This window comes from Heptranchias perlo, unplaced genomic scaffold, assembly GCF_035084215.1.
Source record: "Heptranchias perlo isolate sHepPer1 unplaced genomic scaffold, sHepPer1.hap1 HAP1_SCAFFOLD_134, whole genome shotgun sequence".
NCBI lineage: Eukaryota > Metazoa > Chordata > Chondrichthyes > Hexanchiformes > Hexanchidae > Heptranchias > Heptranchias perlo.
This window is the reverse complement of record NW_027138580.1, coordinates 581,090-598,468: the sequence shown is the minus strand read 5'-3', so window position 1 is coordinate 598,468 and position 17,379 is coordinate 581,090. Positions and strand designations below refer to the sequence as shown.

General features: G+C 51.9%; 1 protein-coding gene and 1 long non-coding RNA gene across 3 annotated transcripts in view; one reads left to right on the top strand and one right to left on the bottom strand.

Moving 5' to 3' along the window:
• LOC137308610 (uncharacterized) overlaps positions 1 to 16,703 on the bottom strand; it is a 117,555-nt gene extending 100,852 nt beyond the window's left edge. The window contains exons 1-3 of one of the 2 annotated variants that reach the window (XR_010959571.1): positions 16,612 to 16,703; positions 14,683 to 16,124; positions 1,661 to 3,031 (exon numbers count right to left, since the gene is read on the bottom strand). This is a non-coding gene — a long non-coding RNA (uncharacterized lncRNA). Of the gene's footprint in view, positions 1 to 1,660; positions 3,032 to 14,682; positions 16,125 to 16,611 lie in introns of those variants that run through there. The other variant, XR_010959572.1, reaches the window with a different exon arrangement.
• Positions 1 to 17,379, top strand: part of LOC137308605 (zinc finger protein 850-like) — a 37,922-nt gene that overhangs the window by 1,981 nt on the left and 18,562 nt on the right. The window contains exon 2 of the mRNA XM_067977226.1: positions 1,707 to 3,458. The gene's annotated coding sequence lies outside the window, so the exon portion shown is untranslated. The remainder of the gene's footprint in view (positions 1 to 1,706; positions 3,459 to 17,379) is intronic.

Genomic DNA, 17,379 nt, shown 5'->3' with positions numbered 1-17,379 from the left:
AACACTCCCAGTTGAAATGGATGTGTTGCAGCCATCCCCCTCCTCCTCACCCCATCTAATGATACCTGGAGTGAGGCATCATTAAACTGGGAGCAGCCTTCCCCCTGGGCTGCTCCATGCTGTAATTTTTCCTATTTCTTGCAGCATCTGTCAGTGGAGGACTGCCCCTTTAAATAGAGCTCCTCCAGCTGACAGAGCTTCCTGTGCATGCGCAGTCCGCCTGACGCGCAGATCAGCAGTGGGGAACCCGGAAGAACAGGTAAGTGGATCCAATTAGGCTGCGATCGCGCGGGGGTCAGACTGATTTCACCGGGCGTGTTACCCACGCGCCCAATAGCCCCCCCGCCGCGAACCCGCAGCCCTGGTAACATCGAGCCCCTTGTGTCCCTTTTTAGCGAGGACACATAACATGGTAATAGAGTCAGCCTGACAGGCAGGAGAATGAGGTGAGGCTATTAACAGATCGTCTGCATACTGGACCAGAGTGGAACCTGCTTCTAAGACAATGTCCTGCAAGTCTGCCTTTAAACACTGTGAAAATATGGTTGGGCTTTCAGTGCAGCCTTGAGGCAATCGTGTCCATGGATATTGTCTTCCCTTAAACGTGAAAGTGAAAAGAAATTGGGAGTGGTGATGAATTGGGAGACTGAGAAACGCTGAACATAAGTCAATCACTGTGTAATGGGTGGAGCCGCAAGGTACACTGGTGAGAATTACAGCAGGGTTGGGCACAACAGGGGAAACAGGGAGAACAGAGGCATTCACTTCCCGTAAATCTTGTACGAGCCGCCATTTGCCTGTTTGCCTCTTTTGAACAGGCAAAATAGGAGTGTTGCAAGGACTTTTAGTTGGGATAATGATCCCACAAGCTGCACCGAGCAGGTGATCTGGTTTTTTGAGGTGGTCGGTTGAGGGAGAAACTCTCCTGCTCTCCTTTGCGGTGGTGGCCGCGGGATCTTTTGCGTCCACCCCGAGAGGGGCAGGCAGGGGCTTCGGTTCAACGTCTCATCCGATGGACGGCTCCTCCGACAGCGCGGCGCTCCCTCGATACCGCCCCACCGACAGGGCAGCGCTCCCTCAGTACTGACCCTCCGACGGCGCGGCTCTCCCTCGGTACCGACAGTGCGGAGCTCCCTCAGTACCGACCCTCCGACAGTGTGACCCTCCCTCAGTACCGACCCTCCGACAGTGTGACGCTCCCTCAGTACTGACCCTCCGACAGTGTGACGCTCCCTCAGGACTGACCCTCCGACAGTGTGACGCTCCCTCAGTACTGACCCTCCGACAGTGCGACGCTCCCTCAGTACTGACCCTCCGACAGTGTGACCCTCCCTCAGTACTGCACTGAAGTGTCAGCCCAGATTTTGTGCTTCTGACTCAGGCGAGAGTGATACCCACTGAGCCACAGCTGACATAGGCCATATTCTAGTGTGTGGAGCATTCTGGGTGTGATTGCCCGCCATTGTAAGCACCAATTGCTGATATTTCTGAGATGGGGTTTAGAAACGCAAGGTGTAAATGATACCGTGAGCCGAAAGAGGTGCATTTGGAGCGGAGAACCAGTGACACACTGCGTAACCGGGCGCAAACATTCATTCTCAGCCCAGACATCACTTAGAGAAAGGAATAAAATTCATTATATTTGATTTTAAATGGTTTAATTTACAAATTGAATCAGGTTTGTGTCATTGTATTTCCCAACACAGATTCAAGGCTTCATTTTTTTGAACGTGGAAGGAGAAATGTTTGTCTGTTGTGTCTGTGGGAAAAGATTTCAAACATCAGTGTGAGTGGAAAATCACCGAGACACACACACCCGAGTGAGAGTGTTCCAGTGCACTGAGTGTGGAAAGAGCTTTAACCAGTTGCACAGCCTGAAAAAACATCGCACCGTTCACAGCGGGGAGAAACCGTCCACGTGTTCTGTGTGTGGACGAGGCTTCAACTGATCGTCCAACCTGGAGAGACACAAGGACACCCGGACCATGGAGAAACCGTGGAAATGTGGGGACTGTGGGAAGGGATTCATTTCCCCATCCAGGCTGGAAACTCATCGACGCAGTCACACCGGGGAGAGGCCGTTCACCTGCTCCGTGTGCGGGAAGGGATTCATTCGTTCATCCCACCTGCTGACACACCAGCGAGTTCACCAGTGACTGCAGGCAGTTGGATTCTGATGTTATTGCTGCTGTTAATCACATCCAGGACTGAACCATGTTCATTCTGGCAGTTGTTCGAATTTACAATGTTAGAATTTGCTTTGTTCTCAATCAAAGTTAATCACATCTCGATATGTGTTAATATCAGAGGCTCGCAAGAACAACAGAGGCCCGTCAGTCATCACATTATCTTTAAGCAATTAAACTATTAACACGGCCATTATGTCGAGATCTGGAGGAATCTCACTTCAATATATATTCTGGGCATCATGTGAGATGACTCACATTAAAGGGGATGATTTAAGAACAAACAGCAAGGCTTTTGGTTTGTTAAGCTGACAGGACGGTCAGAAGTCCAATCTACAGAAGCCAGGCCGGATCACCTTGGGCCTGCAGGAAACCAGTGTGTGTGAGTTTATTGTCTCACCGTAATAGTTCTTATACTATTGGTGTCGGTGTAATAAAGTTGCATTCGGACAATACGCTCGATCCTGACCCACGGGGAATCATTTAATTGAGTTTAAGAGGTTTCCTTCCAGGTGCTTTGTTTCTGCTGACTGGCGGGTCTCACGACTTTGCTTGCGGTGAGGTGACGCTCTTTGAGGGTCGGAGTGAATATTTCCACGGAAATAATTGGCAAAGTGAGAGACGGTGAGGTCCGTGTTTTTACTGGTTCCTGGATAGTAAATAGTGTTTCTCCTTTGAAGGGTTCTCAAAATTCCCACATTTTTCATATCACCAACGAGGATATGACTTTTGGACCTTTATGGCAGAGGACCCGACTGCTGGGTTAAATATGGATCCTTGCAGTCAGGAGATTCGGCCCATGAGACTGGACATCCCCGGGCTTGTTGGGACAGTGTGGATTGTTCCTGAAAACCAGACAATGAGAGGAGACAGAATCCGCATTCTTCCCTTTCAAACAATCAACCCAGAGAAAGACTTCAGCTTACACGAAACTAAAGCCCATCAAAATCTTGCATAAATTATCGCTTAGCAATCAATGCAATTATGCAAACCCATCAATACAATGGCTTTCAGTTCAAGCCTAGTTCTGGGGACAGGAAACCAACAATCACCGGAAGAAGCCCACCATAATCAGACAAAGAACTAACCTTGTTTTGGAATCAGATAAGAAATTTGAAAAACAGTATAACGATCCAACTGAAGAACCTTCGCAGATTCCACAGACCCAGGACCACGTGGGGACGGCAGGGCCCAGAGGACACAAAGAGCGTACCCCAAAACTGCAACCGGCTTACCTGGCTGGATTTCGAACTGTCAAGGAACCCTGGTTTGGTGAGCATGATTCCTGACCTCTCCTAATTCAATTGAGTTCGGTTTTGGGGGTGGGACAAGGGTAAGGGGATTAGTAGGGTGATTTTCCCTCGTTATGCCGTGTGTTCCCCATTCTTAACTAAGTGTACTTTGTATCTCAGTGTTATCCTAATGTTATAAGTTCATTTGTGACTTCAATAAACCCAGTTTCTTTTCTTGTACCAAAACCAGTTGTCTGCTGTATTTTTTGTCACAACCCCCAAATAAGTCCAAGGTCGAGAACCCAGGGAGTGGGAGCGATTCGGACCGCTCAGTAGTCAGAGGTGAAGCTGACACACACCACCACCCCCTACAAAATGGCGACCCAGAAGGGACCTTGGCAAAAGGGATGTGACACAGTGGACACTGATTTGGAAGAGAGAACTGTAATGGAAGAGAGGATCTCAGATTATGTGTTCAGTAAGGTGAATATGGAGAAAAAATGGGTCACTGATCTGTAAAAGGCTGGGCGCCCGGTAGATGCTGCAGCTAAATGGACAGAAGGGAAGGATCATAAGAAATCCATAGAAAAGGCAGTCTGGCTGATGTGCTTCAAGAAACAGATCCAGCTTTTGGACAGGCTCGTTGAAGCACAGGCAGCTGAGATTCGGCAGTCAGCCCTTGAAGTCCAAACAAAGGCCCGAGCAGGGGAGAAGTTACTGTTAGCATTGCAGACTCTCAACCAGGAAAGGGTGCAGTTAGTGGGGGAGCATAAGACCCAACAGGAATATTTACAGTGTCAGGTCACCGAGGCCAAGAACAACGAGCTGAGGTTGCGGGAAAAGAATGCCCGCCTGGCAAGTCAAGTAAGAGAGCAGGAGGAGAAAGTAAAAGGCTTACAGGCAGCCTATAAGATAGTGAGCGCACAGGGGTTTGAGGATGCAGACCATGGCCCCTGCCAGAAGCAGAAAGAGAGTCTGAACCTTGCTCCAAGGACGGCAAAAGGCATGGTGTGCCTCATAAGCCCGAGTGCAGCCCAGGTCGACTTCACAGGGAACCTGGGGAGAACGGTTCAGACACCACAGGTAGTGCCAAGGGACGACCCGGTTGAGGAGCAGGAGGGCCCATGACCACCACCCGTAGCGCCAAGCTTTAGCGAAATCTGGCAGGAGAGGGGGGTGGAATTAGGGGCAGAAGCTGAGGAGGAAAACCCCCAGCAAGAGAGGCTGGGACCAGGGCCGATGTGCCCGGCCCGGCAGCAAAGGTTCGGCCCGCCCGCTGATAACGGGGATGAGGGACCCCTCCAAAACCAGTTCGTAGTTCCCCACGGCACCCAACAGCTTAGGGCCATGGTAAGCCATTTAACTAAACTTGCAGCAAATGGGGACCCCTCGGTCCACTTCAGGGAAGTGGAACAAGCAGCAAGCATCAACGAGTGCAATGATGCTGAACAGGCCAAAATGCTGCTATTCTCCCTGGAGAGTAAACTCTTCCAGTCCCTCTCTGACCAATGTAAGATGGGACAGTGTGATTATGGGGAGCTCAAGGAGGAAGTTCTTGAGGCCATGGGGATGAATGAGGGAAGTCCTTTCTCCCGGGTGGAAAAAACAGTGCAGCTCGTAGGAGAAACCCCGCAGGCTTTTGCAGACAGGTTGTGGCCGGTGAAGAGGAGCGCATGCAGTGGGACGCCTAACCGAGCTAACCTGGACCAGGATCAGCGGGCCCACTGGCTCCGTTGCCTGGTGGCAAACAGCTTGCCACAGGTCAGGGCCGCGGCAGGAATGTGGTTTGACCCAAAGAATCCCCTGACCACCGAACTCACAGTGGTCAGACAATTGACCACAGCTTACCGTAATGGTAAAGGAACCGATGCACACCCACCAAAAGGGAAAGTGCATGAAATGAAACCCGGCCAGGGTAGGAAGGAGTGGCATCAGGAAGGGAATAACCCTTCCAGCACAAAGCTCAACTGTTATGGGTGTGGGATGGATGGACACTGGAGGAAGGAGTGTAAGAATCCTTGGAAAGATAACAAGGGAAAGAATTCCTCAACCCCAGCCCAAAAGGCAGAGACAGGAATCCCTCCCGCCACGGTCGAGTCATTTTTGGACGCCGTGAGAACCCTATTGACTGGCCCAGGGAAGGTAGCAGCCACCACCGGCGCTCTGACCCCATCAGCCCCATCTAACCCACAACCCTGACTGGAGCCAGCACAGCCTGTTTACCTGTGTTCCCTTACCTACGACTTATGGAAGAGACCCCTCGTTGAGATGGAGGTAGAAGAGGTAAAGGGGACCTATCTGTTGGACACGGGAGCATCATGTACCGTGATCCATTCAGCTCACCCCACCACCTCACCTCTATCTAACGGGGTCCCATACAGTCTGTCGGGATTCACAGGTAAAGAACAGGCTGGCTCATTTTCCATCCCGCTGAACATTCGTTTAGGAACACTCCGCTGTAAGTGGACCTGTGTCCTAATGAAGTGGGAAGTGGAGGGTGGAAAAGGGATCCTGGGAGCCGACTTTATTGTAGGCCACGGGATCCTAGTGGATTTGAGGAATCACTGCCTGTGGGGGGCAAATACAGGAAAGGAAGGCGGAGTAGTCGTCATCCCAGGGAAACAGGGGAAGGGGACCCTGTGCACCATGAAGCCTAAAGAGGGTTATAACCTCGAACTCATGGTCAGCAATACCCCAAGGGAGTTCCAGGCATTTGTGCGAGCCCACCTCGCCACATTTGCCACACACAAACACGACTGTGGGAGGGTCAACGGGTTCGAGGTCAGTGTAGATGGGGACCCTATGGCCCGACCACAAAAGCAATATAACTTCCCCAGGGAAGCGGAGCCAGACATGGAAGCAGCCATGTCCTCTTTAGTGCAACAGGGCGTCCTGAGACCGATAGCCACCCACGTGAACTCTCCACTGTGGCCGGTTAGAAAACCGGACAACTCCTGGAGGGCCACAGTGGACTATCGGGTGCTCAACAGTAACATCCCAGCCTGTGCACCCACGGTAGCAGCAGTTGCCGACCTGATAGGAAGTATCCCAGCATCCGCGACCACTTTCACGGTGCTGGATATCTCCAACGGGTTTTGGTCCATCCCTTTAAGGAGAGAGGATCAGTACAAGTTTGCCTTTACCTTGAAAGGGCAACAGTACACCTGGAACTGTCTGCCTCAGGGCTTCCACAATAGCCCCAGCATTTTCCACCAATGCATGGCAAACAGTTTAAAGGGCTTCAGCCAGCCCAGGCAGCTGGTACAATACGTGGATGACCTGCTCCTATTCACCGATTCGAGAGAGGAGCATGGCCCACTTCTGGCCGAACTGCTGGAACTGCTCGGGCAGGAAGGTTTTAAAGTGAACCCAAAGGAAGCCCAGATTGGCCAGCAGGAGGTGAAATTCCTGGGCCTGACAATACGCGCTGGGGAAAGGGCCATAGATAAAGCTAGAAGGGAAGCAGTACAGGAGTTACCAGTCCCCAACACAGTCATGGGAGTGAGATCGTTTCTCGGGCTAACCGGGTACTGCAGAGACTTCATTGAGGACTATGCGGCCACAGCAGCCCCTCTGCTCCGACTCCTGCATAAGGGAGTGGAGTGGGTTTGGGATGAGGGTTGCCAGGCAGCATTTGTCAGGCTCAAGAAAGATCTGCAGACCGCACCAGCTCGAGGGGCCATAGATGGAGGGAAAGAGTTCTTCCTGGAGGGAGCAGCCAGCGGGGACAGCCTGAGTGCTGTGCTGCTCCAAGAGCGGCATGGCAAGCTAAGACCGGTGGTCTACTCCTCCAGGATACTCACAGATGTGGAGAAGAGCTACTCCAATTGTGAAAGGCACCTCTTGGCCACATATTGGGCTGTGAAAAGATCGCTGATCTTCACAGGCACCTCTCCCATCACCCTCCTCACCCATCACACGCCCACCCAGATGCTCCTGGACGGGAGAATCAAGGATGGGACAGTGAGCAGTGCCCGCATTGCTCGCTGGACCCTGCTTCTCTCACAGATGGACCTGAAAGTAAAAGGACTCTGCGAGCCAAAGCTCGCAGCTAACCTGGTATATCCTGGAACAGCCCACCGGTGTTCCATAGAAGGGGTTTGGGAAGTAAACATAGGTTTACGGGCCGGGATACACCTCACAGGCCGTGAAATCTATGTGGATGGCTCCAGCACAGTATCTGCTGGTGAGCGACCCACGGGGTGTGGAGTTTATGACCCAGCGGCAGACCTTGCCCTGGCAATTAAGCTCCCCAGCACCATGAGCGCCCAGCAGGCTGAACTGTCCGCGGCAGTGTACGTGGTTACACACCCCGAGATCTTCCCCACCCCATACACGATTTGCTCGGACAGCATGTTCACATGCAATTCGTGTACGGAGTACCTGGCCATCTGGTCCCGCCGCGGATACACCTCCGCTGACGGGAGACCCCCTCACAGTGAAACCCTTGCTGGAGAAAATCTTAGCAGCAGTGGGGGAGGAAGGGGAGGTTTTCATCCATAAGGTGAAAGCCCATTCCTCCGCAGAACCCCGGAGTGAGGGCAACCGGCAGGCCGACGTGCGAGCTAAGGAGGGTGCCCGCACAGGCACTTTCTGGGACCCATTTGGGTCCCGTCCTATCGCAGCAGTCACGGGTAGGAATGGGACACAGGGGAGTGCAGGGGTAGCTTTAACCCCAGACCTTAAGACGGTCCAAACTCAAGACCCCGTCCTCAAGGCAGTCCTCAGTGCAGTGGCAGAAGGGAAAAGGGTGGAGGGCCCTTACAGCACAGCAGCCCTCTCTGTAAAGGAGGGCATGCTGTTTAAGGGAGAGCAATGGGTAGTACCGCAGCAGCACAGGAGGGAATTCCTTCAACTGGCCCATGAGGGTCCAGGAGCGGGGCATCCCGGGCCTGAGACCACCTGGCAGCGGGTGGAACAGGCAGGATGGTGGCCAGGACTCAGGGAAGATGTCCGCGAGTTCTGTGCCAGCTGTCTGGTGTGTGCTGCTAACAACCCTGACCCCCACAAAAGGAAAGTACCTATGGGACACATCAGGAGGGTAGAGGGACCATGGCAGTCGATCCAGGTCGACTACATCGGGCCCCTACCCACCGCCCAGGGAGGCTATAAGTACTGCCTGGTCCTGGTGGATGTGTTCACAAAGTGGGTAGAAGCCTTCCCCTGTCGAACAGCCACGGCTATGAGCACAGCCAGGATCCTGGTCAGGGAGGTGTTTTCACGATGGGGGCTACCACAGTACGTGGAGTCCGACCAAGGGAGCCACTTTACTGGGCAGGTCATGCAGAATACCCTTATGGTACTTGGCATAGAGGGGAAATGGCACGTTGCACACAACCCACAGTCCTCAGGGATTGTAGAGAGGATGAACAGAACCTTGAAAGAAAGGCTGAGGAAAGAGACGGTAGACTCACCTAGAAAGTGGGTAGAAGTCTCACCGTTGGTCCTAATGGGGATCCGAGCCAGCCAGTCAAAAAGCACGGGGTATTCCCCACACAAGCTCATGACTGGTAGGGTTATGCGGACCCCCACCCATGTGCTAGCCCCGGTGCTCACGGAGGGTCAGCTCAGAGAGGTGAACCGGGACAGCTTCGTCAGGAATCTGTTTGAACACCTTAAACAGGTTCACTGGCAGGCTGCTAGCAACATGGGAAAACAGCATCGGAGTAACCGACTGCTGCTAGAACCCCGTACGCACCACGAGTGGGAGATAGGGGATCAGGTTATGGTTAGGAATTTTGCTCGAGTCGGCAGTCTAGAACCATTATACATGGGGCCCTACAGCATTGTAGATAAGGCAAGCCCCATGGGATACGCCATAAAGCTGCCGAGGCGCACCAAATGGTTCCACATTAACCAATGGAAGTTGTTTAAATCCGAGAGAAGGGAACAGCCAGTTGGGGCAAGGTCTGAGGATAAAAATCCTCAGCCTGCAGCAGGAGCAAACTCCCAGACTGCACAAGCAGGTGCAGTGGCTTGTTTTAAGGGAAGGGCCATCCCACCCACCGTTTGGGACACTCCCCCGCTCATCTGGGACTCAGACGAGGTGGGACCTGAGGGCAGAGAGTTACCTGCCCCTGACATAGGTTTAGAAGAGGTACAGCCTGAGGGCAGAAATCCCCAGCCAGCGGCAGTGGAGATTCCACAGACCGCACAAGAGGGGACAGTGGCTCGAGTTAAAGACTCACCAGCCAGAAAACCCCCACCAGCCAGCATCCCGAGAAGGCCCCCACGAACGCCACGGCCAAAGAAACCGTGGTCACCGGCTCCCCAGTTTAAAAGGGCAGCCCCTCAAGTCAGGGATCGATCTGAGGACAGAGGTCCCCAGCCAGCAGCCGCAGGCTGCGAGGGACCAAAGGTCCAGGACAGGGCGGCCACACCGAAGGGAGTAGTGTACTGTAGCCCGAACAGGGATTAGCCTGGCCGCCCGGGGACGGGCGGCGGATGTGCATAGCTTCTGTCATTTAATTTTGAGATTGTTAAGTTTGGGTGTTTTAGTTAAATTTTATATCAGGTGGTTGGTAGTTTAAGTATTATTGTTTACCGTGTATTATTTTTCTATGTATGGACCGTATTTTCCAAGTGGTGCAGGGGTGTTGGACCCCCTCCGTGCTTGGATATGAATGTAACTGAATTCTTACCTGTGTCTGCATCTGAACACGACACCTAAAGGGGAATGTATGTTTTGGGTCTGAGATCGGTAAACTACAGGGGAAGGTTGGCTCTCGAGGATCGAGAATTTTGCTCACCTTTTACCAGTATGATATTTGAAGCAAGGTTAAAGTATCACAGGGGGGAGTGTAAGATTCTCAAAATTCACAGATCCCCCAAAAAACTCAGAGAAAAACCCTAAAGAAATTCACCTTTTCCCTGAGTATGGAAAACTTTGGCCCCTGACTAAAATCATAAGATGGAAGGATAGGTGAGAGGTCACCAGACGAATCCACAACCCACACGTGGAAGGTGGGAGAATTACTGCTTCAGACATGTCTCTGTTTTAATGCAAAACTGTAAACAATTTTACAACACCAAGTTATAGTCCAGCAATTTTATTTTAAATTCACAAGCTTTCGGAGGCTGCCTCCTTCCTCAGGTGAACGATGTGAAGGAGGTAGCCTCTGAAAGCTTGTGAATTTAAAATAAAATTGCTGGACTATAACTTGGTGTTGTAAAATTGTTTACAATTGTCAACCCCAGTCCATCACCGGCATCTCCACATCATTAATGCAAAACGGACAGCAGGGGGTCGACAATCACCCCCATTGAAAGAGGCAACTTTTCCAGACATGGTGGGGCCATGCTTTTGTTTTAAAGCAAAACCATCAACACCTCGGACGTTGGATACAAAAAGAAGCCTCATGTGACCAGCTCTAAATCAGAATTAAAACAATGACCCATTGGGAGAAGCAATTTGCAATCTGATTGGGACCATCAAAGAACTTTGTAAGAACTGTTTTAAACAGACCATTGTCAGAGAGACATCCACAAGGCGAAAGCTCTCTCTCTCTCTCCCTCTCTCTCTGTCTTGCTGGCTCTGGTGGGCTGCTTGTTTTGGTTCTGCCTGCTCTGAAAGGAAAGCAGTTTCCAGCAGACAACAAGGAAAGCAGTTGGACAGGGAAGGTCAGCAGCTCTAGAAGCAGGCCGACACACAAGAAACCAGAGCAACAGTCCCAGTGACCGTCAGACACCTCGCGGCAACAAGGGCCTTACGAAACAACCAACCGAATATTACCACCAACCAACCGGGTAATATTGAGCCACCGCGACCAAAGAAAACCAACTCGGGAGAAAACCGAAGATCCGCAAAGTTTCCACTCTACAATCTATTTCTGACTTACCTCTGGGTGAATTACTGTCAAGGTTTCGTTTGGTGAGCATTATCTCTGGTCCTTTAGAGTCCAACCTAGCTCGTACAGTGGGATTGGGAGGGGTGAGGTATCCTTCCGACTGTAATTTCCCTCGCGTGTACTGAAGTGTTCCCCATTTTATTAGAGCGTTAAGATTGTTGTGTTGTATTTCCTCTCTTGAATAGAGGTCAAAGTTTCTTGCACCAAAACCAGTTGTCTGCTGCACTTTGTCACAACCCCCAAATAAGTCCAAGGTCCAGAACCCAGGGAGTGGGAGCGATTCGGACCGCTCAGAAGTCAGAGGTGAAGCTGACACACACCACCACCCCCTACAGCCTCCAACAACCACTACCATCTTCCTTTGTGCGAGGTATGACTTCAGCCACTGGAGAGTTTTCCCCCTGATTCCCATTGACTTCAATTTTACTGGGGCTCCTTGGTGCCACACTCGGTCAAATGCTGCCTCAATGTCAAGGGCAGTCACTCTCACCTCACCTCTGGAATTCAGCTCTTTTGTCCATGGTTGGACCGAGGCTGTAATGAGGTCTGGAGCCGAGTGGTCCTGGCGGAACCCAAACTGAGCATCGGTGAGCAGGTTATTGGTGAGTAAGTGATGCTTGATAGCACTGTCGACGACACCTTCCATCACTTTGCTGATAATTGAGAGTAGACTGATGGGGCGGTAATTGGCCGATTGGATTTGTCCTGCTTTTTGTGGACGGGACATACCTGGGCAATTTTCCACCTCTCATTCCTCTAAACTCCAGAGAATATAGGCCCATTCTACTCAATCTCTCCTCATAGGACAACCCTCTCATCCCAGGAATCAATCCAATGAACCTTCACTGCACCGCCTCTAAGGCAAGTATATCCTTCCTTAGGTTAGGAGACCAAAACTGCACACAGTACTCCAGGTGTGGTCTCACCAAAGCCCTGTACAATTGCAGCAAGATGCTGCCAAAGTCACAGTAAAAGAGGATGTCGTTGAGATACTGGATGGGCTAAAAATTGATAAAGAGGAGGTACCAGAAAGGCTGACTGTACTTGAAGTAGATCAGTCACTCAGTCCGGATGGGATGCATCCGAGGTTGCTGAGGGAAGTAAGGGTGGAAATTGCGGAGGTGCTGGCCATAATCCTCCAATCATCTTCAGATATGGGGATGGTGCCAGAGGACTGGAGAATTGCAAATGTTACACCCTTGTTCAAAAATGGGTGCAAGGATAAACCCAGCAACTACAGGCCAGTCAGTTTAACCTCGGTGGTGGGGAAACTTTTAGAAACCACAATCCGGGACAGAATTAATAGTCACTTGGACAAGTGTGGATTAATAAAGGAAAGTCATGTTTAACTACCCTGATTGAGTTTTTTGTTGAGGTAACAGAGAGGGTTGATGAGGGCAATTCGGTCCATGTGGATATGGACTTCCACAAGGCCTTTGATAAAGTGTCAGCAAAGTTGAAGCCCATGGAATAAAAGGGGCAGTGGCAGCATGGATAGGAAATTGGCGAAGTGACAGGAAACAGAGAGTAGTGGTGAACGGTTGTTTTTTGGACTGGAGGAAGGTGTACAGTGGTGTTCCCCAGGGGTCTGCCCCACTCTCCCCCCACAGCCCTGTATCAATCCCAAACTAATCCCTCTGCCCCACTCTCTCCCCATAGCCCTGTATCAATCCCAAACTAATCCCACTGCCCCACTCTCTCCCCATAGCCCTGTATCAATCCCAAACTAATTTCCCCATAGCCCTGTATCAATCCCAAACTAATCCCACTGCCCCATTCTCTCCCCATAGCCCTGCATCAATCCCAAATTAATCCCACTGCCCTGCTCTCTCCCCACAGCCCTCTCTCAATCCCAAACTTATGCCACTGCCCTGCTCTCCCCCCACAGCCCTGTATCAATCCCAAACTAATCCCACTGCCCCATTCTCTCCCCATAGCCCTGTATCAATCCCAAATTAATCCCACTACCCCGCTCTCGACCCATAGCCCTGTATCAATCCCAAATTAATCCCACTACCCCGCTCTCGACCCATAGCCCTGTATCAATCCCAAACTAATCCCACTGCCCCATTCTCCCCCCATAGCCCTGTCTCAATCCCAAACTAATCCCACTGCCCCGCTTTCTCACCATAGCCCTGTATCAATCCCCAAACTAATCCCACTGCCCCGCTCTCTCCCCATAGCCGTGTATCAATCCCAATTTAATCCCACTGCCCCGCTCTCTCCTCATAGCCCTGTATCAATCCCAAATTAATCCCACTGCCCCGCTCTCTCCCCATCACCCTGTATCAATCCCAAATTAATCCCACTGCCCCGCACTCTCCCCATAACCCTGTATCAATCCCCAAACTAATCCCACTGCCCCACTCTCTCCCCATAGCCCTGGATCAATCCCCAAACTAATCCCACTGCCCCACTCTCTCCCCATAGCTGACTGGTGTCTCTCTCTCTCTCTCCCCTTGTTACTGTCAGTACACTGACTGGTGTATCTCTCACTCTCCCCTTGTTACTGTCAGTACACTGACTGGTGTCTCTCACTCTCTCTCTCTCCCCTTGTTACTGACAGTACACTGACTGGTGTCTCTCTCTCTCTCTCTCCCCTTGTTACAGTCAGTGCACTGACTGGTGTTTCTCACTCTCTCTCTCCCCTTGTTACTGTCAGTACACTGACTGGTGTCTCTCTCTCTCTCTCCTTGTTACTGTCAGTACACTGACTGGTGTCTCTCTCTCTCTCTCTCTCCCCTTGTTACTGTCAGTACACTGACTGGTGTCTCTCACTCTCCCCTTGTTACTGTCAGTACACTGACTGGTGTCTCTCTCTCTCTCTCCCCTTGTTACTGTCAGTATACTGACTGGTGTCTCTCTCACTCTCCCCTTGTTACTGTCAGGACAGACTGGTGTCTCTCTCTCTCTCTCTCCCCTTGTTACTGTCAGCACACTGACTGGTGTCTCTCTCTCACCCCTTGTTACTGTCAGTACACTGACTGGTGTCTCTCTCTCCCCTTGTTACTGTCAGTGCACTGACTGGTGTCGCTCTCTCTCTCTCTGCCCTTGTTTCAGGGACAGGCAACATTCCACATTGCCCACCAGACTCTGTTTTTTTCTGGTGGATTGTGGGCGTCCCACTCTGTGTGAAATGCAGGTCAGTCGGAATTGTCAGCGTTTTTTAATTGGAGATTTTAAAAAGTGGAACCTTTGAGACACGGAAAGATTGATTTTGCACCAAAGATTCATTTGGGATTGGAGTAAACAGTATAATATTTGATTATAAAATAATCTCAGGCCAGAGATAATCAAAGCAATCAAAGGAGTGGATGGGGTTCAGACAGAGAAACCTTACAGAGAAAGATTATCTGTAATCACCAGGCATTGTTCTCTGACTATTTATGCTGTGCATTTACGGAATCCCACACTCACCTGACGAAGGAGGAAAGCTCCGAAAGCTTGTGATTCCAAATAAAGCTGTTGGACTATAACCCGGTGTTGGAAGACTTCATACATTTGTCCACCCCAGTCCATCACCGGCATCTCCACATCATCACTAAAAAAACAGATGATCTGGTCATTATCACATTGCTGTTTGTGGGATCTTCCTGTGCGCAAATTGACTTCTGCGTTTCCAACATTACAACAGTGTCGACACTTCAAAAAAGTACTTCATTGGCTGTAAAGGGCTTTGGGCCGTCCTGAGGCTATATAAATGCAAGTCTTTCTTCCTTTGTTCTTTACTTTCGAGCAGCGTAGACTGAGAGGTGACCGGATAGAGGCCGAGAAAATAATTACAGGGCTGGATAGCGTCCGATTATTCCAGTTTAACAGATTGGGGAGGACCAGGGAACACGAGTTTAAACTATGGAAGAGTAGGAATAGACTGGATGTGAGGCGGTTCCTCTTTTCCCAGAGAGCACCGAGCCTCTAGAATACGTTCCCAGCTGGTGGGGTGGGTGCTGGCTCTCTGCCTTCAAGAGGGAGCTGGACCGGTTCCTGACTGGTCCATCATATAGAAGGTCAGTGTCTTTCTGGATAACACTTGGTCCGTGTGATCTGCTGGACTGCTTTCGACAGATCAATTAGCTCCAATCTCATCTCAGGAGATCTCAACCACTCAACATACTGTCCACAGGGGAGTTCTCCCGGTGCCCTGGGACCAACATTCGTGCTTCAAACAACACCAGCAAAAAAACACTTGATTGAACAGCCACTCGTCTCATTGCTGTTTGTGGGATCAAGCTGGCTGCCCCGTCACAACAGGGACTGCACTTCAAAAGGACTTGTCTTATCTTAAGCGACATTAAAAAGAGGCAGCACACTGTGTGTTTAACGCAAAGCTGATTTCTTTGGCTTTTATCCAGAATATTAAACTCCAGCCCAGTTCAAGGGATTATTAACATCAGAAACAAACGCCAACTGTCAGAATGAACATGGTTCAGTCCTGGATGTGATTAACAGCAGAATCCAAGCCCTGCAGTCACAGGTGAACTCGCTGGTGAGTCAGAAGGTGGGATGACTGAGTGAATCCCTTCCCACACACGGAGCAGGTGAACGGCCTCTCCCCGGTGTGAGCGCGTCGATGAGTTTCCAGCTCTGACGGGGAACTGAATCCCTTCCCACAGTCCCCACATTTCCACGGTTTCTCCCCGGTGTGACTGCGATTGTCTCTCGACAGACCTGATGATCGGCTGAAGCCTCCTCCACACACACAACACGTGTGCGGTCTCTCACTGCTGGGATTGGTGCTTTTTCTTTCCACATTCAAAGGCCGATGATATTCAGGTCCAGATGAATCGAGGGACTCGGTCAGATCTTGACGTGAGGTTTGGTTTGAGTTTCCCGTCTGCAAATCCTCCCCTTCTAATACCCTGTAAAATGAATTTAAAACAGGAAAAGGGGAGTGTGAGAGAGAACCCACAAATAAACAAAGGCAGGTTGTGAAATTGAGCCTCATTAACCTGGTAACTTGTGGGGCCGGCACCAGAGAAAAGTGACCATGAAACTGCCGATTGTGGTAAAAACCCAACTGGTTCACTGATGTCCTTCAGAGAAGCGAACCTGCCATGGGGTCTGGGCCGACACATGAAAAAAAACGCGAGTAATGGCGGCGGTGGGCCCCCACAATCCCCCGCGCCCCAGAAACCCCTCTATCTCTTCCCTCTGCTCAGACTGCGCATGCTCCCCCAGGCCGCGCCCTGCATTCTGGGAGCAGCCTCGGGCCTGTCGTTTTGTCGCTCAGTCGGACTCGGTGGAAACGGGAGAAGAAAACCGGGAATAAAAAGGCGGCGGGTAGGACCGGGGGGCGGGGCGGGGCGGGGGGACGCGAGCCGCCGGACCATCGAGTGCGCGCCTCACCTCCCCGGCGGGCGGGCGGTCGGTCGCGGCCGCCATTAAAATCGATCCGCTCGGTGAGGCTCCGGGACCCGCACCGCGCATGCTCCGGCCGCCAGCCCCGCGCCTGCGCACTGCGCCCCATTCCCCAGAGCTGCCAAAGCAAGAGTTGCATTCGAGCAGCGCCTGTCCCATCCTCAGGGCCCCTCCCCCTCCCCCTCCCACACACAGCCCAGCAGCTGCTGGTGAAGTTGCAGCCACTGTTGCAATGCAGCCAGTGCATGAGAACATAATGCACAGCAGGATCCCACAAGCTGCACCGAGCAGGTGATCTGGTTTTTTGAGGTGGTCGGTTGAGGGAGAAACTCTCCTGCTCTCCTTTGCGGTGGTGGCCGCGGGATCTTTTGCATCCACCCCGAGAGGGGCAGGCAGGGGCTTCGGTTTAACGTCTCATCCGATGGACGGCTCCTCCGCCAGCGCGGAGCTCCCTCGGTACCGCCCCTCCGACGGCGCGGAGCTCCCTCGGTACCGACCCTCCGACAGCGCGGCGCTCCCTCGGTACCGACCCTCCAACGACGCGGCGCTCCCTCGGTACCGCCCCTCCGACGGCGTGGCACTCCCTCGGTACCGACCCTCCGACAGTGCGGCGCTCCCTCAGGACTGACCCTTCGACAGTGCGGCGCTCCCTCAGTACTGACCCTCCGACAGTGCGGCGCTCCCTCAGTACTGACCCTCCGACAGTGCGACGCTCCCTCAGTACTGACCCTCCGACAGTGCGACGCTCCCTCAGTA